Source organism: Oxyura jamaicensis, chromosome 2 (genome assembly GCF_011077185.1).
Source record: "Oxyura jamaicensis isolate SHBP4307 breed ruddy duck chromosome 2, BPBGC_Ojam_1.0, whole genome shotgun sequence".
NCBI lineage: Eukaryota > Metazoa > Chordata > Aves > Anseriformes > Anatidae > Oxyura > Oxyura jamaicensis.
The window spans coordinates 67,830,724-67,850,772 of record NC_048894.1 but is presented as its reverse complement, the minus strand read 5'-3'; the positions used below and the strand labels follow the sequence as shown (position 1 = coordinate 67,850,772).

The following is a 20,049-nucleotide window of genomic DNA, read 5'->3' as shown; positions in this document are numbered from 1 at the left end:
TACAGAGTTTCATTACATTTAATTTTAGGGATAACATTAAGTCCAGTAGTGTCACTCTGCACATCTCTACATTTATGCGGAACACTTGACAGCAAATGCCCCCAATTGCTCTCCTATTATTTGCAGTAGTTTGCAGTTGTATTCAAAGCCTTTAATCAGGGCTCTATTAATTCAGGCAGGGTCCAAAGTGTAAAAAACCCCACCCCTTCCCCAAAACGCATATGACCTGAGAACAGTTAATGCCATCAGGAGCCATTCACCCTGTTTTGCATGATGTTATCTGCATCTTCTGTCAACAGTATCTACTGAAAAATCATTCGTAGTCCTGAAGAAACGTTTATTATTGTCTTATCTCTCACACCTGCCCAATCATATGTTTGCTCTTTGTCTCAGAGGCAGTAAAAATGCAGCAAACTGTGGAAGAGGCATGCCTTCACGTTACGGTGTTGCATTTTTGGTTTGAGAACTGCTGTGATAATAAAAGACCGCGTGTACCTCACCAACCCCATTTCTTCAGTTGGAGGAGGCAAGAATTTCTGCTCCAGGAGGCCTCTTCGGCAGAGCACCCATGGGTGCCCATGCACTTTTGGCAGGGCTGTGAAGCAAAAAGCCCACACACAGCCTTACCCCGGCTACGTTTGCAAGTATGAAATGTTGGTGCTAAACTCTTGCCCGTTAAAATAAAACCAAAAGGGCAAAAATCTAAGGTGCAAAGGTGGAAATAAAATAAAATAAAATAAAATTAAATTAAAATAAAATAAAATAAAATAAAATAAAATAAAATAAAATAAAATAAAATAAAATAAAATAAACAGTTGTGTACATGTGTAACCCCTGATCATTTTAGCAAATAAATGCGGCGGGAGGCTCCAGTCCATCCTTGCAATTGTCCCAGTAGTGAGAGCGGTGCCCCCTGTGTGCACGGCTCGGCACCGGCGCAGGGATGAGCACGGGAAACCGCTCCCTGCTTTGGGGCTGTGAGGGCAGGCACGGACGGATGGACAGACACACGGAGGGAGGGGGAGAGGGGAAGATGATGCCCCTGGATGACCCGCGTGGGTTTTTCCCTCACGACGCGAAGAAGCCGCCTGTGTTCCTACGAAGTGCGCCGCTCCCCCGAAACCGGGGCAAATGCGAGCAATGACGCGATCTCATCCTCGATATATACATATATATATAAATTAGGCGGCAACCAAATGAAGAGTGATGTAGAATGCAATTATCCATTGTGCGTTAGAGACCTGCCTACAGATATTATTATTATTATCGTTATTATTATCCCCCCCTCCTCCTCTCTACAAACTGGGAAGAAGCTGGGGAATTCAAATAACCGTCAGCTCCCTGTGCATGGAACCCACCAGCCCCTGTGCAAAGGCCGTTGACTAACACAAAGGAGCAACGATGACTGCGCACCACTTACAGCACCGCTGGACTTATTCAGTCGTCGTACAATAATAATTTGAGATGCTCGTTTCAAAGAAGCATACGTTGCGGGCAAACAGCAAAAGCACAACCCGGCATTTAGACAATACAACCAAGACTCAGTTGTAAAGTTTCAAATCTAATCGCGGGGACGGAGCGAACAAAGAGTCAGAGAGCAGGAACTGCGTGATTTAAGGCGACACCACCTCCATCGGATACTTTTCCCTGCGAGCTCACACAAACACGGCGCGTTCATCACATCCAGCCGCCTTCATTACTATTTATATCGCCGCACACTGCCTGTGCGCAGTCAATTCATAATTGTCCAGTTTTTCTAATTAATCACAAAAGATTTTTTTTCCTTTCGCCTGCGGTTAGTTCGGGACTGACTCATAACGGCGAGCCAAAGCTCATACATCAAATTCAGCCCCCGGCCGCCCCATCCGGCTACCGGCAGAGGATGCTCCTCTCCCCTCAGGGCGTAGGGTCTCCAGCCCACGCGTGGGACACCCTCGGGCTGCAAGGGGGCCGCCCGTGGGAGCAGCAGCTCGCCGGCCGGGGCACAGCGGGACGCTCCCTAATTGCCCTGCGGCTGGGGGTTTGGGCACGGAGGAGCTATATCATAGACAAAGAGATAGGGAGATTTGGCTGAGGATGGCAAGGCAGCATGCTCTTTCTCCACACATTATAATAATAATAATAATGCTTTTAAAAAAAAAAAAAAACCTTTCTTAGCATTGATGAAGTCGATAAAACTCAAAGTGAGCCCCGTTATGACCAGTTTGATCCATGCCAAGAGTGAAAAACGATAGACCCAAACTGTTTCTCGAGCGCACGCCAACTTAAGGCTATGGACTGAGATGTTGTTAATTATGTGGGGGCTTTCTGGGGAGATGCATCTATCGGTGTCATCTTCCTTGATCACATTCTGCCCACTGCTGGGTCTGCAAGGAGTCAGCACAGTGGCAGGAGATGAGCACTTTATTAATAAGCCCTGTGCAGAGTGCTGTGCTCAGTCTGAGTGTTTTGGAGCAAAAATGGCAGTGGAGCCAGAGCTCGTTTCTGTATGATGAGGCACAGGGAAGCATGTAGCTACCGAAAGCAAAATAGGTGGGTTTTGAGCAGCTTGGAAGAGAAAAATGTGTTTACATATCTATTGGCATAGGCAAAGATTGCAGGAGATTTCAAGTGGAGGGTTTGGGGAATAAAATGTTACTTTTAGAAAGGCTGAAAAATATGCATTAGCAAAACCTGATGTTTTCCTAAGCTTGTGTCATTTCTATAATGAACAAACAGCAGACCCCTTTCTCTGCAGATCAAAGAGTTTAAAAAAAAATGGGTGGAGGGAGAAAAGAGAGGACTGATTTTCTCAGGTGATCAGAGGTGATCAGTTTACTGCAGTGTAAGATTTCTGAATTGTAAAGCAAAGTCTCCCAGTGTGGGCCAGCTGAAGATGTGTAGGTCTCCTCTCTTGGGAACTTAGAGCACCCCCAGTAGTCTGCTCTCATTTCCAAAGCCAGACAGAAAAGTGTTCTGGAGAAATCCCCCAGGTCCAGAACAGGGTTTATACTGATGCAGCTAAAAGAGTAGTCCAGGTGAATTATTGGAGGAATCGAGCCCAATTCTTCCATCCATAGGACCAAATACTGTTTTTCCCCTGCAATGCTAGCCACTGCTAAGCTTCAAGAAGCAGGCAAGGCTCCCACAGCCTATTGCCACCTTGCCATAAAGGCTGTAATTTTGCTGGGACAAGCTGCTTATTACCCAGTTGCATGCTTAATAATAACTCTGGGCTTTGATTCCTCCTAATAAAGTGAGGAGTTGAATTAAATATTATTAATACCAACAATGTTGCATTAATACAGGGTATTAGTAGGGTAGCGGTATTAATGCTAACATTATCTTTACAGCAGTGTAAATGTAAGGTAAGAAGTACCTGACTCCTGAGGAGTATGAAGCCAAATGATGATTTCCTCTCAGGGCAGTGATAAACAACTCAGTCATACTGAGTTTACAGTTTTAGTAATAATTGGCTTGAAGGAAAAAAATACCAAGTGCAGTCACAGGTTAACTACATTATAATTACAGGGTGTAATTTCAGCCCCTGTTCCTGGAGTGGAAGACAGTTTTTATCTGATCAGCCACCATGCATAATTCCCTGCAAGGTATGGGGCTAAGCATTGCAGTGCTGGTTTTAAAAACACCTGAGAAGATGCACAGAGAGGTTGCAACCTGCAAACCTGGGTCACAGCTTGAGAGCAGGACCTCCAGCTGTGGGCACATGGTCGCTGGAGCAAGAGGTGGTGGTGGTGGTGGCAGGGGCATGGCCACCAGCACACAGGGCTCCCCACACCACCTAGGCAAACCTTTGGAGCTAACCCTGGTGATTTTCCACGGGGTGGTTTTGGCACTACCCAAGGCTCTGCTCCTCCACAGTGCATGGCCATGAGCAGCAGCAATGGTGTTTCAATTCAACTTCCTGGAGCTGGGAGAGGGAATCTCCACACTGCTTAGGAAATCCTGATGCATGGTCACCTTCCCCAACCACTCTGCCTATCTTCTCCCCCAACTAACAATTAAATGGACACACCACATCTTTGAAAAAGGGATCCCCAAAAAGGCTTTCTCCACAGCTGCCACAGGCAAAGCTGAGAGCTAAGGCAGAATTAGGGACTGGTCCTGAAGGGAGTGGTATCTTCTGGGGAAAGAGTAGAAACTCATCTTCTGGTGTTGTTGTTTCCTGTGTTTTGATGCCCACATTTTTCTGTTTTCGCAGGAAAGCTGGTTGTGAAACAAAACTCCAGAAAGGGGAAGAAGGCTGGGTACTATTTGCATTTTTTGTTCCTCAGCTCCTCTCCAGCAGAAGCCTGTTCATCTAGAGCCAGTGTGGGGAGTTAGCTTTTTCCTTTTCCTTTTAACCTGTTTCAGCCCACACAGAGTGTCAGGATCAGTCAGCCCCTGTAGCTTTGGGTGGCATTTTTTGCTCTGCTCCCTACAAAGCCTGGGCTGACTTATTCAGTCCCACATGGTCTGATACATGTGACAATAGACACAGCCCTAGCAATTGGAATATCTGATCATGCTCCAGTTTCATTAGCTTGTCCCACAAGCTAACTCAGGGGCATTGAGCAAGAAAGCTGAATGTTTTATCATTACACAATTAATGTTTCTGATTTTCCTTGGAGAAAACAGAAATGTTACTGAACAAGATGTAGGGTACCCTTCCTCTCCCATCAAAGCCAAAACCTTGGGGTCAAAAGAGATGTCTCTGTCCTCATCATTTGTGCCTCATTTTTTAAAAGGACTTACAAGACAGCATTAAAGACAGATGTAAAGACAGCATTACTTTGAGCAGGGCATAGCTCAGTAAGAATGAGGAAACTCATCCAAAATGTTTGTATTTAGTCCCAAAACGCGTTCAGTCATCAGTGAGCTACACTGCTGCAACCATGCCAGAACAGCATATTTTTTGCTATTTCTGTGAAAACCTTTCAGCGGAACCCAGTAGTGCAAGCAGCAGGGGAGGTGGCTGGAGGTGACTTTCTGTCACTCGTGTATTAATGAGGTAGTAAGGTGAATGTAATGTCTTGACACACCAAACACACTCCCTGCCCCGCTTACCATTATGGGGCGGGAGATGTGGGACACAGCATGGGGATGAGGGAACCTGCTTCCCATCAGCCCCACTGCTCTGCCTAAGCACATGCCTGCTGCATCCTTCTGCCTGCTGAGTGTTGTGGGGATTGCCCTGCATAGATCATGGAAGGGAAAAATCCATTGCACATATATGATTTCTGCCCTAGAAATAGCCTGTGGATGATGGGGCACAATCCTAGCTGACCCTAACATGGCCCACTTTGTGCAAAGGGGACTCCTGGCTACACTCTGTGTCCTCTCTTGGAGAGGAGGCCCTACACTGTGTTTTTTTATTATTATTATTTTTTATCAGGCTAAAGAGGATATATTTTATCATAATGGTTTCAAATCCAATGTGTACAGGCCAACAAAAATAGGGTATTACGAGTTGAAGAACTGTACCTCAGGCACCATTTTATTAGAACTAGTGTTTACATCAAACAATACATCCTAAGTACTTCATATTAAGCTTGGACAAATCATTTGCCTGAGGATTAGGGTGTTGTGCCATTGAAATGTAATCCTTCTGTTGATTTTTTTAACTGCCAAACCAAACGTGGTAAAATCAGTAACTTAAAAACCAGGAGAACGAATACCTTAGCCTCAATTTGACATGTTAAATAAAGCAAAGAGAAAATTACCAAGGTGGATCTGCAGACAAAACATCTAAAGAGGAGGTCAGATTTTTTCCCTGTGTAGATCAGAAAAATTCTGCCAGGACGCACTACATTCCAGGATGCTCTCTCGTGCTCAGGAGCAGCCCTGATAAGATGCATAGCACTGGGAGAAGGGTGGGATCACACAAAGGCAGCCTTGCTAACCTGAGCCTTCACAAAAGCAAAATGCTCCCACACACACTTCTCCCCATGTCTTATACACCCACAATATCTGTTTGTACATATGTGTGCTGCTTAGACCCCTTTTAATAAAAATCTCCCACAAAAGAAGAGTCCCTGGGCACAGATGATGTCTCTGGTGGGGGCTGCCTAATGTGTTGGAAGGCAAAGCTTGACATCATGGAATGTAAAATTCTTACACCACAATCACAAAATGCCTTCCTTCTCCTCACAGGGGTTTAAGGTCAAATCAGAGGCAATGGGACTATTGCAGAGATGCATTCCCTGAACCAAAATCCTTAGCAATGCCATGGAGACTGTTCCTTACATGAGCCACATAGTGATGGGCAAAGAGGATGCATTTTCATCCCAGGTAGGAAAACACGAAGCACAGTTAAGAGTATTGCATGACAATTAGAAACAATGACATGGATATGTAAATAATAACATAGAAAATGCCTTGGGACATACCAATACTTCGTATTTAGGTACACATAGGTTTCTGCAAGACTTTTGACAGCCAGGATTCTCTAGCAAATTACATTTGCACACTTTGATTTTATATATGTGTGTGTGTACTTATTGATTTATCTATTTGTATGTAATACTGCATCTTTGGGAATGGCTCACTGAAAAGATCTAGATCCTGACCTAGACATAGATATAGATATAAGAGAAATTTATGAAGATGTTACGCAACACTGTGAAAAGTGATGGCATGGATGCACATCCAGAATCTGTGGGGCTGATCCACAGTCAAACCGGTAACTCCCAAGCTTAAAGCTGAGTACAAATTTAAGTGTCTTTCTGCACAAAGAATTCAGCCACAACTGAAGCAATCACTTCCATTTATTTGGAAGTACTGAAGCCAACAAGACAAAAAGGGACCACAAAGATGTGCACTGTCTCATCACTGGGAAGACAAACGGATGATATCTAAGAAATGAGATAGAAATTCTCTAAAGTGCCCCCACAAACACATGCACACACACACACACACACACATATAGAAAAACAAACCCTTACCAGTGTTTTTTTCCGTAGTAAAAAATAATTGATATTCTCCCAGCAGCCATCAGGAAAAGAGCTCATGTTGCAGGCAGTACTAATCCAGCTCAGCAGCAGCTCCTTGCCTGACAAACAGTGTGGGTGCTGAGAAATGTCACAGGCCTGTGAGCGCTCAACCACTGACACCCCAGCGGCACATCCCACCCCAGCACCCACCAGCCTCCTGGGCAGCTCCCACCTTGCCACAGTTGGACTGAACACTCACATTCCCACCAGGTTGTGCTGGGTGCAGATGATGCCTACTAGCATGTATTGCATTCCCATTTCATAGCAAATCCTCCAAGTCCTGCTCAGGCAGCATTCTTGGGAAACACTGAGCTGCCCAAGCATTCAGAAGTCTAGTGGCTGGGTGATGTTCACAGGGTGTCCATCAACGTGTCCGGTCTGAGGGGTGTACAGGAGATGCCACGTGGATGCTGCCCATAAACTAAACACATGGATGAGCATGAGGGTGTAATAGAACTGTGACAGTGTCAAGTGACACCAATTTCTTGCAAACAGCACAAGTGAGATTTCCAAAACCAAATCTCAGGCTCAAAGTCTCACTCTCAGACTCAGAGCATTTCCTTCTCAAGCTGGAGCTGCTTCACGTAGCTCAGTGCTTTGTTAAACTCAGCCACGTACTGAGAGGTGCTTTGATACTTCCTCTTCTTATGGGCCCATTCTGGAAAGCTGTGGCTCCTGAGACAGCAGAAGAGAGGGGGAGTGCTCACTCGCCAAAGCAGGGCTGGCACTAATTACATCTCCCAGTGGGTCCCCCCCTCCTGTCTGCAGCCTCAGCATAGTCCCCCTGAACAAGGCACTGCTTTGCAAAGGCTGAAAGTAACATCGGCTGCTAACTTTGCTGTAAGCAGAAATTGCACAGAGATCACACATGGGTGAGCAGGTTCAAAACAAAATAAAACAGAACAAAAAACAGAAGGTAGGACCTGAAAAATTAGGAAATTATAAGCAAATAGAGAACACAGGTAGGAGTATTGCGCACAAAGGGCAATAAACATATGGAATAAATTACCAGAGTATGCAGTCTAAGCAAAGCATGTAAATGAGTTGCACAGACACCTTCATTTGTTGCTGGAGGAGGAGGAGATGGGGGAGGAGGTTGAAAAAGCAGGAAGGTGGAATTAAAAGGGCCTTTTCCTGTTCCCATGGCCTTTTCTTGTGGTTCTTATGTTCTCCGTATGCTAAGGTATTGCTGAGGTCCCAAATCAAGAAGCACATGATACTTCATAGGTACCATATGTGCATTCATACTGAGGCATGCTGTTGCTGTTGGTTTACAGCAAATGGCCAACCTGCCCTCAAAGATTAGTATGAGGGTCTCACTCGTGACTTAAAATTGAAGGATCTTCATTGACGTGAATCCTTGAGCCCTCAGTTTTAGTTTCATTTGTAGAGCACAGGGGAAAATATTGAGACACCTAAAAAAGAGAAAGCAAGAGATAAATTCACAAAGGCATGTTCTGACTTGAAAGAGCAAAATACAGTATGCCTATTCATGGGAGGGGAGCAACAGATTTTGTAATATTAAAAATAGCTTGGTCACAAACTGGAGCTGCCAGAGGTAATCTTATAGCACTGGTTTTACTGGCACTTTGATGTCTTACCCAGAATTTAACACTACATTATTCACTAAGAGGCTTGTTCCCACTGTGGGACATATGAGAGTAGCTGCTATAAGCACTAACTGGCAAGCCACATAAACACAACAACAGAATAGCACTTTGTGCAGCTACACTTTTTATTATAATGCTGCAGAGCTAACTTTTGGCCTTGGTTGGGTTATTCCTTCCTCTGGAGCCCCATGGGGTTCACTGGCAGTGGTGGGGGCTGCTGCCTATATCCCGAAGGGGACATCACCCCACTGGGGGCAGAGCTGCTGTTCAACATAGGCCATACTTTGCAGGGCTTGTGCAGGCATTTTGATTTGTCCTGGTGTTAATAAAGCATTTCTTATACACCCAGCACTGGACAATGGAAAGTTTTACATACATGCTGTGAAGAAGTTAGCTTAAGCACTCCGGTGGTGGGAGATGGTCCCACTACTGACACTCCCCAGGATATTCTCACTTTTTTTGACTACGAGGTGGCTTTGGAATAAAACATGGGGTGTTTTATGGCCTCATTTTGATCACATCCTTAAAGAGCAAGTAATGCAAAAGGAACATCCACCCCTTACCAGTTAGGCAATGCAAATTCACATATCAAGCAGGAGTTAAAGTTGAATGTAAAATGTCTATTCATGTCTTCTGCATTTGCAGTATCCTTATATTCAACTTATGGATGTCTTGAGCACTGTGCTCATAGCTGTAGCCTACCTCCTGTTACCAGCAGTAAAAGCACACAGAGATGTCATTTTGGTGGGATTTAGTTAAAGCAAGTTTCACATGTGATTCCCATACATGGAAACAGACCAAACCCTTCTCTGCAGTCAATAATCTCAAAAAGCAATTACAAGGCACATGTAGTTTGCTTCCTTAAAATCCAGTCTTGTGCAAATTCTTTCACATCTTCCCTTTATTCTATATGTCTATAACATGCTTATTTTCCCCACTGTAAATCCTATACCACCCTGCAGAGGGGAAGGGTGGTTTATACAGGGTTTGAGAGGCAAGAGTCTTGAATTTCTTCCCAGCTCTGTGTGGGGCATGATGTTTGGCCTTGAACTGCTCCCTTAACAGCCCAGTGCTTTGATTCCCCTCCCAGCAGAGGACAGCACCAGCACTGTCCCGTGTGCTTGAGCCAGAGGTGCCGTGAACTGCAAGCACAAAGCAGATGTGTGGCTGTCATTGGTGCTGGCATCACTCTGCTGCAGGGCAGAACAGCAAAAGCTCACGCTTCTTCCACTCAGGGCTGCCCCACATCCCAGATGGCCTGATCCCAAGGCCTTTTCCTGGTAACAAGAAGTGCCCAAACTAGAGGCTAATTTAGGGGTGAGCTGGCTGAGTGAGGTCTGTGGGCCATACATTGCTGAGGGAAATTGCTTCTGCTTTTGCCAGCCACAGCAGTGTTAAGGCTTATCAGCTGTCGTGTCTAGGATGTACTGCTGCGACAGGAGCAGTGCCAGCATGCTAGACCATGACCAGGGTTAATCAAGTTTCTCACTGGCAACTTACCATCTAAAAATTAGCTGTTGGGTTCTTTGTTTTGGAGAGGATAGTATATGTGTGCTCTCTGCTACCTCAAAAGTAAGTAATCATGGAAAACACCTTCCTTTTTTACCTTGTCCTTGTTGGGTACCATTTTCTGTCCTGTACATAACCATGAATAAAATTAAGCCTTGATCCTAAAAGGATTCCTCTTGAAAAGTTAATGGATTACTGAAACACCAACTAACAATGGAAAGAGACATACTTTTTTTCTTTGTTTGCCATTAAAATAAAAGCTTGTTGCTACTCTGGAAGGCATTTTATGATAACTGACAGAGGAGTCACTTCTAGATTTCATCATACTGTTGCTAACACATGGCCGTACCTCCAGATATCCATGCTTTTCAAGAAGGCACAGCTGGATGCAACAACAGGTCTGCTTCTACAGAAAAGGAACCCATGAAAATCCCTAAATTCAGCTGTGGTGCATGGTGGCCTCATGCCCCAGGTGTGGTGGCCTCAGGTGCCGGGGTGCTGGCACCAAACCCTCCCAGCCCCAGGAGCCATCTTGTCTCCTCTGTGAGAGACACACAAGCACCAACAGCCTCTGCTCTCCCCTGCCTCACAGAGCCTCTCCACGCCCAGCTGATTTATCTGACTCACTCGCAACAAAATTTGGAGAAGGAGGACCGATTGTGCCCTCACTTGCCTGGGAGGCATTCCTGAACCATCATCAGGAATGGACCGATTGCTCTGAACAAGGGAAAGCACATTTTGAAGAGGCCTAGGCAGGGATGCCAAGACGTATCATGCTGTGCAGCTATGCTCAGAGTCCTTTTGCGGAAGTTCACTGGAGGCACTTAGGGACAAGACAAAGGGCAATGACTGTCCATCACTTGGAGGACCCTACCTTAAAGGCCACCAGGAAGGACACTACCAGCAAGATTCATACCGAATCTCAGAGGCTGGGTCTGATGGAGGCAATTGAGTTTAGGGACAAATAACCCACTTGAGGAATAGCCAGAGAAAAGCAACTCTGTCGCTGAAGAAACACGGCAGTAAATGAGTGCAACCATTCCCACCATGGACACTGCCTGCACCACAGCGAACAGGGAATCTGAAGTGACAGTACTGCTTTCTCACTCAACAGGGTGAATCCAGGACACAGGCCCAGCTAAAAATGTGAGCTCCCTGTCACTTTGGGTTTAAACCTTGGCATTAATTATAAGCAGGGTTGTAGGCTTTGCTTCCTCTCCTTGAGAAATTTCCTTCTCATGCATTTTGTCACTAAAAATCTGCAGAGCAGCAGAATGTGTTGTCAAGGGTGTGAAGCCTCAGCAGCCTCACCTCTGTGCCCAGGTCTCCAAATGCTGAGGTGTGGGAAGCTTTCCTGGTGGGACCAGTCCCCCCACACTCAGTGGGCACAGCCAGCCCCACATATACCATCCGCAGGGTTCAGCTCTCTGTCTGGCCTTATTAGATGCTCCCCTGGCAAGGATAGCATGGACTCACAGTATCCTTTTTGTCTGTATTTTCTAACATGTACTTAGAAACAGGCCAGTGAGTGTTTGTGGTAATATTTCCTACTGCTTCCAAAGCAGTTAGACCTATTTTAAGACAAGGACACAGACACACAGGGCTCAGATTTTTAAAGCACTCAAGCACCTGAAAGTGCAGAGAGACACCTAGCTGTTTCCCTTTGCTCTCCATGCAGAAGGACCAGGCACAGGCTCATAAATGTGATCTCAGCACCTCTGTACTTGAAAAATGTGAAGAACAAATTTGTTGAGTACAGAAGGGGTATGGTGCCTTTTGTTTCTCTGATGTGCCAAGAGCTTACATTTATGTTGTAGGAATATTCCTCAAGAAGACCACAAAAAGCATGGCACATGCACCGAGCTGTGATCCCACCTCCTCCTGCCTAACCCCTCTTACAGGAGGAACAGAAGCAAGTGCAGGTCTCCCAGGTCCTGGTCTGGTTCCCAGCCTCCCCACTGACTTTCCTTCTATCCCCATCTCAGCACATCCATCAAGCCATCAAGCTGGCCAAGAAGTGCATGAGAAAACACGCCCATGGAGAACATGCCATGAGTACTCACACCCATAAGAGTGAAATGATGACACATTTTGGCCCTAAATATGGCAGTGTATTTTTATGGCTTAACTGATCATTCTGTACAATTTTGGTTAAGAAAATTAGCACATCCTGGGGAAGAATGTATAAAGCAAGACTCAGAAGAGGGCAGATTTTTGCAGACAAATGGTAAATCGCTTCAAAATTATAGTGGCAATAGGACTGCAACTGGCATGGCAATTAGGCACTATCAGATATGAGTAAGGCAAACCAGATTATTTTATTAGCCTGGGAGAAATGGTCAAGCTCATCCTGGCTGTCATTACCATTTCCTTTGGTGATGATGATGATAATTTTTTATTAGATTCAAATTCCTCCTGTTGTTTTTATCTCAAGAGCCCAACTGGCTTTACAATAGGATAGCTAGTTAAGATCCTCTCTCCAGGAAAGAACTGTATACAAAGCTGCTGCTGCACAGAATCATTTTTATTTTAAAATCCATCTGTCCATTGCTATTTTTGATGTTCTTGTCCTGATGAGGACTTCAGCCACACCAACACACACTACAAAGGGAACTAAGGAAACACACCTCCAAAATCAATATTCTGCAAGCTGCAGGTAAAAGCCTATCTTTAGGAGAGAGGCAGGGTGCTTTGGACATGCTCATAGCATCCTGCTCATCTCATGTGTCTGGTGGGCACCCCATCACACAGAAAGCATCCACAGGGTCAGAGCTGCCTCACAGCTGTCATGTCTGAGGCAGGACTGCTCCCCTTGTGAGACTGGGTAGTGATATCTTCAATAGCCTGGTACAGGAGACCACAGGCCCAGATGGGATGCGGAGTGGCATCCATCCCAGGGGGTGGCTGAGCTGCACCCTTGTGATACTGAGTATCGGGGTTCACATCCCCCAAGTGCCCTAGCCAAAGATGAGTGCAGGGTTAAGTAGCATGAGCCTACACCTGCAGTGGGAAAATCAGCTATCTCGCCCCTCTATCTCCAGTCCTGTGAGCATCCTCTGCAATGAGGAGTGGGATTCCTCTGCAGGTGTTCACTGAAAACAGAACATAAATATTTCAAACGCCACTGTGTAGGTGTCACTCCAAAGCCATAAACAGAGCGGAAGGCAAAGAGCCCTGGCTCAAGCCCTGAAATATCAGGTATTCCTCTCCCCCATTTATGATTTTACAGGTTGAAAAGTGATGCTAGCTGAAATCACCATCTGACAGCTTTTACTCAACACGTATAAAACCAGTCTCGGAAGTGTTAGTGATGCTGTCTGGAGAAGACCTCTTGGATGTACAGGCAGTAATTAATACTTAACCCTTTGCTCCAGCGAGGCAGCTGTGCTGCAGGGTGAGCAGGAGTCACTATGTTGCTAAAAGATAATTGCACTGCACAGGCAGCCCTGAGCTGAGCACCCTACAATTATGGGGGAAGCTTTCCTGGGCCTCTTGCAAAGGCCCTCGGTTTAGGTAGGCTTTGCTGGAAAGACCCTGCTCTCCCTGTAGCACCAACTGTGTGACTGTGCTAGATGAGGACAACCTGGGCTGCTGAAGTCTTTAAAAATGAGGAACAGACAATGCGGTTCTGGCCTCTCTGGAGGACCATGAGAGGACTTTCTGCTAAAAGGAAACAGCTAAAGATACCGAGATGCAAGGTTGCATCAGGTAGCAATCTGGAGGGTGCTCTCCACTATTTCCTTATTCATTGAAGCATATATTGTTCTTGAGATCATAAATAGTTCTTGGAGGAGCTCCGAGTCAGTCCTTCAGACCAGCTCTGGGGGCAGGTAAATGGGACAATGAGCTTGTGTGAATGCTGTGTGATGAGAGCACCACCACTCCCCTGCCCCTACAGTTTCCGATTTTATCCCTTCCCCAGGGTGGGAGCACCATCTGTAGGTTTCCTCAACCACTTTAACTGAACTCATTCACTGCTGGTGAATGAGAATACCTCGAGTGTAGCCCAAGATGCTTGCAGGCACCTAAAAGTCTTCGGCAAACATGGAAGAAGGCCTGCAGAGAGCAGTGAGACTGGTGGCTCTTCACAGCAGACCTGTCTTCTCGACACCTGGCCAAGTTTGGCTCCTTTGAAAGTAAAATAGACAAGCATTAAAGATGCTTCCCTCCATATGAACCAGGGAAGAGACACTTCCTACACTGAAACATCAGTAACACAAGGCACACACCACTATGGATATTACTACGGGGTCAAATCAAAAAGTCTTGAAGTCACTTGTGAATCATGGCTGGAAGGTCCCCATCTAACCTCTTTAATACTGCAGGCTATTGAGCTGTACCTAGCTGCCTCTGCATGGAGCCTGGGCACCTGGATTAGACTAAGCTACATGATCATCCACTCCTCTGCCAAAATACAGCAAGGGACAGGACTGCTGCTGCCCTCAGCATCTTATTCAGGTGGTTAATTGCCTGCATGTGCCTTATCTCGCATTTGGAGTTGTCTGGCTCCAGCTCCTGGCCTCCAGTTTCAGAGAAAGTCCCTTCTGTGCTGGTATTTTCTCCCTAGGGTGGTGTTGTCATGCATGGCACTTGTTGGATGGGAGCAGAGTCACCACCTGACGCTGGGCAAACACCCCGGCATCATTCGAATTGGATGGGCTGTCCAAGTGGCCTCCAAAACTAAGAAGAGGAGAAGAAAAAAAAAAAAAAAAAAAAAAAAAAAAAAAAGCTTGAGTGTTTGTTTTAGCCCCTCTTTGATGTCCCATTGTCATCTAGGGGTAGGACAAGGTGACCTGTCCCCCAGCCCTTGTCAAGCTCATCCCACCCTGGCCCCCTCGCCCAGCTCACAGCTCCCCCAGAGCCAGAGAGTGAGTGAGACCTCTTGGGTCCGGCCTCTAAGCTGATAATTGCAGACCCTTTGCTGGCACAAGGCAGCTCTCATGCCATTTTGACCCAAACCATGTCTTCTTTCTGTATATTTTTAATTAGAGTCAAGAATGCAGAAAAACCAGCATGAGATCCTTTCATTCCCCTTTGTTTAATATCTGTTATTATGGCATTAATTGTAGGTTTTTGTTGTGGTGGTGAGTTAAAAAAACCCCTCGGTTCTGCTGCTGTAGCCATGGGTTTGCAACGGTTTTGTGTACATTAAAGTGGTCATTTTCGGATTAGCTCTTTCTTTCCCTTTGATGCATATGAAACGCTTCACCAGTTAGTTGGAGAATGCATTTTACCTCTTTTGTTTCCCTTTTTGCAACCAATGGCAGGGAGAGGACGAAAGCCCCCTGGCTCTCTCTTTAAATCATAAAGGAATTTCCAAATGGTTTAAAGCTTTACTTGCCACTTCTGTCTGGAGTTTCCTGACCAAAAATAGACCGTGTTTGTTTTCAAAGGAGCGGGCAGCAAGGAGCCTCGTGTTTGCTCCTGCTGCTGCTGTTGTCACCACCGGTAATGCACGCCTGCTTGCCTGGGAATTGGGGAATCCCGGGAGCAGAAACGGGGGGGCTGAGCAGCAGCACAGCTCCAAACTCCTCCCTGGGATGCTCCTGCTTCAGTGCTGGGCACTAAAAGTCGTCTTTTTTTTTTTTTCTTTTTTTTTCTCTCACCTCCTTTTTTTCATTTTGATCATGTTTTTGATTTGGCTCTTAATAGGAAGCAGAGCTAAGGACCGCTTGAGCAAATGCTCGATTTCATGTACACTTCACAGCACATCAACAGCCCGATGATTTCCCTCCATCTGCACAAGACCTATACGCTGCACGGCTGTTTCTGGGGGATGTCTGGTATTTTCTTCAGAGGCAAAGAGAGTTCTTCCCAGCCTAACCACTCCGATTATTAAAACTAATCCTAAAGGCTCTCAACTAAAGTAAAATCCAGGCCACTGAAAAACAGATAAACACACGCACATCTTTCCTGGTACCCGGAGAGTCCCCCCCAGAACTAAATCTCCGTGTGAGAGCCAGGACGAAGCTGTGGAGTGGATGTCGGGGGGTATTGACAGCCCTATCCAGGGTGGGGCATAACGTGCCCCGACATGAAGTTGCAGCCCCAGGCCATGCGAACCCACAGCCTCCCCAGGTGACAGGTGCTGCAGAAATTCACCCCAGCCAAAGGCACAAATAGAGGGGAAGTGGGGCAAAGGTGGAAGGCAGGGCTCCCAAAATACCCCCCATTCACCAGAATTGTTTGTGCCTAAGCAAACCTGCTTCCTTCATTTTTTTTATTATTATTTTATTTTAGGCAGCTAATATGTGCCTAATCAGCGAGATATGTTTTCATTTAAAAGCCAATAGACTGCAGCTGAATCCGATGAAATCCGATGTAAGGATAATTTGGAGAATTCAGAAACGCTGAGTCAGCAGCGGAGCCCATCTCCACGGCTCGAATATTGTTTCTAACTCCTGCTGCTGTGTTTCGCTTACTGTTATACCGATTGTGTCGTGTAATTATTGTTTGTTTTCCAAAAATGTAATTACATTTTTTCCTTTGTTTCCTTTGCAACGTTAAATCTGCCAAACGCCTGACTAAAGCAGCTCCAGGAAAGAAAAAATAAAATAAAAAAATAATAATAAAAAGTGGGAGCAAAGAGAAAAAAAAATAAGGGGAGGTGGTCTCTTTCTGTTTTTAACCAAAGATTTTCTCTCTGAGGCACCTTCTTGCATCGACGGTTTAGCAAAAATACCGGTACATGTAGAACAAAAATCTGGGAAAGCCCAGCATGGCTTAGGGAAGGTTTCGGCCCCCAGCAGTCCCCCCGTGTTTGTGGGGTGCCTTTCCCTCCGGCCCGCAGCGCTGCAATCTGCGGTGAAATAAAATTATAATAATATTATATAATAGTAATAATACTTCCAGCCGTGCTGGGGGATGCTGCCCACGGCACGGGGGGCTCGAGGCCTCCCTCCGCCCCATCTCTTCACGGCCAAGCGACGTCCGTGGCCCCTAGGCGCGATGCGACGGTGATGGGCGGGGTGTCCCCCTGCCCCTCCGGGAGAACGGATTGGGTCTGTTGCCGTCGGGAAGTTTGGGATCGGCTGCGGCTGGAGAGAGGATGAAAAAGAGGAGGGAGGATACTGTCCGCCCCCAGGGAAGCCGCCTACGCTCCTTGCCATCATCCTTTCGGCGTTTATCACGCCGGAGCGGCGGCAGCCAGCCAGGGATGGGTAACATATAGGATCCGGGAAGGGTGAAACCGCCCCCACCCAGGCGTGAAGATCAGTCCCCCCCCATCCCAGCTTGCATCTGCTTCAGCCAAAAGGGTGCAGCAGGGGCGCGTCCCACGGCCGCTAGCAAACCTCCTGCTGAGGAGCGCTTCGGGGGGGCTTCGCTTTTTAAGAGAGTGGCGAAGAGGGATCCTTCGCCAGCATCCTTCTCCGAGCCGCGGCAGCTCCTGGCTGCTCAGCACAGAGGTAGGGGCAGACCCGCCCCGACCCCAGATTTTATTTCGAGCAAACAACGCTCCCCCGGCCGACGGTTGCATACGAGACGAGTAATTGTGCTCCGATGTTTAAATAAATCATTGATGGGTGAAATTACACATGCTCACTTAAAACGTAATGTGATTAAGAGATTATGGGATCGCAGTTAATGTGTCGCCTCACGGCTCCTGGACCAGGTTCCTGACACCAGAAATCCCGAGCGCCGGGGGGGCTGGCCGAGCAGGGGTCGCTCCAAGCTCCGCTTTGCACTCGGGGGCTTGCAAACAACTTCGGGGGCTTGTTTGGGTCTGGGGGAGGGAGAAAAAAAAAAAAAAAAAAAAAAAAAAAATCCAACGCGACCCCCCCCCCCCCCCCCCCCCGGGCGCGGGGGGGGGAAGGTTTGGGGGGGGAAGAGAGGCTGGGACTGCGCCTGCAAGCTGATTACCTCTCATCTGAAAGCTGCTCCATTTCCTCCCACATCGAGTAAGTCCTTTATCATGAGGTGGCACGAGCCCTGCCTGGGGCTATTGGTAGCCCCGAGGAAGGAGCCGGGATGGCAAGCGGGATCCTATCATCAGGCTGCATAATAACCCCGGGCTCGCCACAGCTGCGCTGTGACCCTTTGTGATGGAGCCGATAGCTCTCACATGAAATAATGTCCTCCTTTTGGGTGTGAAATTACCATGTTTATTAATTGAGCTAGACGTGAGGTTTACCTTTTTCTTTCCGAGCCATGAAAATTCGTAATTCGGGACAAATGTCTCCCTTTTTCCCCCTCCCCCCCAAGTTGCGCTGCCAAGGGGCTGAGCGAGCAGGACCAGCTGGGGCAATGGATTTTGGAGGGTCGCGCGGGACCAGGCTCCCCACAAGTTCCAAGCAGGTTCATGCACCCTAAACACACCCTACCCCAACTTTGTGGGGGCTCAGCAGGGCCTTGCAAAACGCCCCCCACCAGGAGGGAGGCCGGGGTGAGATGTGCCCAGGTGGGCGCGGGGGCCCCCGGTAGGGATGGAGGAGTGCAGCTTTATTCCTCTCTACGCACTTTGTTATTATTCTTATTTCTTTATGTTTGCCTTGCAATTAGGCTTGTAACGAGCTTAACGCACTACGTGTTTCTGGGCCAGTAATACTTGTATTTAACCTAATTAAAGCCAACCTTTGAAAAGATCTGAAATATAATCACGCCTCCCTCCCCTACACCCCCCTTTCTGACTCTGTTTTAGCAATTTAACGTTTGAATCTCTGGGCTGGAACACGCAACCTTTCATCAGAGCACAGGGAGGGGGGAAAGAAGCAAAGTAGCAAAAATCTACGGATGAGGCAGAGGGACCGGCTTTGCCCCAGCACCCGCGACAAGCGCCCAGGTAGGCGCCCCCCTTTCCCTTCCCCTTCCTCTTTCTCCTCTTCTTCCTCCTGGAGGTGAGCAGGGGGCGGCTTCGCATCCCGCCGCCCCTCGCTCCCTGCTCTCGCGGCAGGGGAGAGCTCCGATCCCCACGCGCTCCGGAGCGCCGCGATTTTCAGCGCGGCTCCTCCAGGCGCAGCCTCCCGGGGGCGGGTTTAACACCGCCTCTGAGCGCCGGCCCTCGGCGGGCACAGATGAGTGGGCCCCAAAATATGCCTCCGAGCCCCCCTGCCTTTCCTCCCTTTCCCAACCAAGGTGATGCTGAAGCCCTCCTAAATAAATCCGTACCGTCTGGGTGTGTTTTTATGCCCGTCACGTATGATAAGAGCAAATTTAGTTCCAATTAAAACCCATTCTCAAAATTTTTTTTTCGATTAATGGGCGATTTAAACACTTTTTTTTTCAGAGCAAAACCGAACATGCTTTTTTTTTTTTTTTTTTTAAACTAGGTAATCAAAATTGTCCTGGGATTTTTTCTATCCCGCTGAATGACATTACAAAGAATTTTGTTAAAGAAAGCCAGACTAATTGCTGCCAGAAGAGTCTTTTCATAGAAAAGTCTGGTTTTCATAAGGAACTTTCTGTGGGTGTTGCGGTTAAACCTAAACCTAGTGGAGAGGGAAAATTTAGCCATTTAAAAAAAAAATCGATTTTTCTCAGCAGCGGAAAAGCTCCGTGTTTAACAAAACTATCGAGAGATTCACGGTGCGAGGGGAAAAAGCCGGAGCTGCCCGAGCGCCGCGCATCTCCCCTGCGCGCTCCCACGGCGCCCGGCCGGATCCAGTCCCTCTCCCCTTTGCTCTTTGCCCCGCCGGGGGGTTAGCAAACCCATCTCGCTTGGTCAAAGCTCGTCCCAACCCTCGCCCCCCCCCAGGGAGCCGGCATTTTGCAGGTGGGGTCGGGGCAGGACCTCCCGACCCAAAACCGAGCAGCCCCCCCTTCACCCGGCGGGGGCAGCTGCGCGGAAAGTAGAGGTGCGAAAAAGCTGGGCAGTCCCGCAAAGACGCAAAAATCCCACGGATCTTGGATTTTCTCTCTTTCTTCTCTCTTTCTTCTCTCTTTCTTCTCTCTTTCTTCTCTCTTTCTTCTCTCTTTCTTCTCTCTTTCTTCTCTCTTTCTTCTCTCTTTCTTCTCTCTTTCTTCTC

At 47.2% G+C, this 20,049-nt stretch overlaps 1 long non-coding RNA gene across 1 annotated transcript in view; it reads left to right on the top strand.

Moving 5' to 3' along the window:
• Positions 1 to 19,557: 19,557 nt before the first annotated feature.
• The window catches only part of LOC118162429, a 2,881-nt gene continuing 2,389 nt past the window's right edge, over positions 19,558 to 20,049 (top strand). Inside the window, exon 1 of the long non-coding RNA XR_004748446.1 lies at positions 19,558 to 19,878. This is a non-coding gene — a long non-coding RNA (uncharacterized LOC118162429). The remainder of the gene's footprint in view (positions 19,879 to 20,049) is intronic.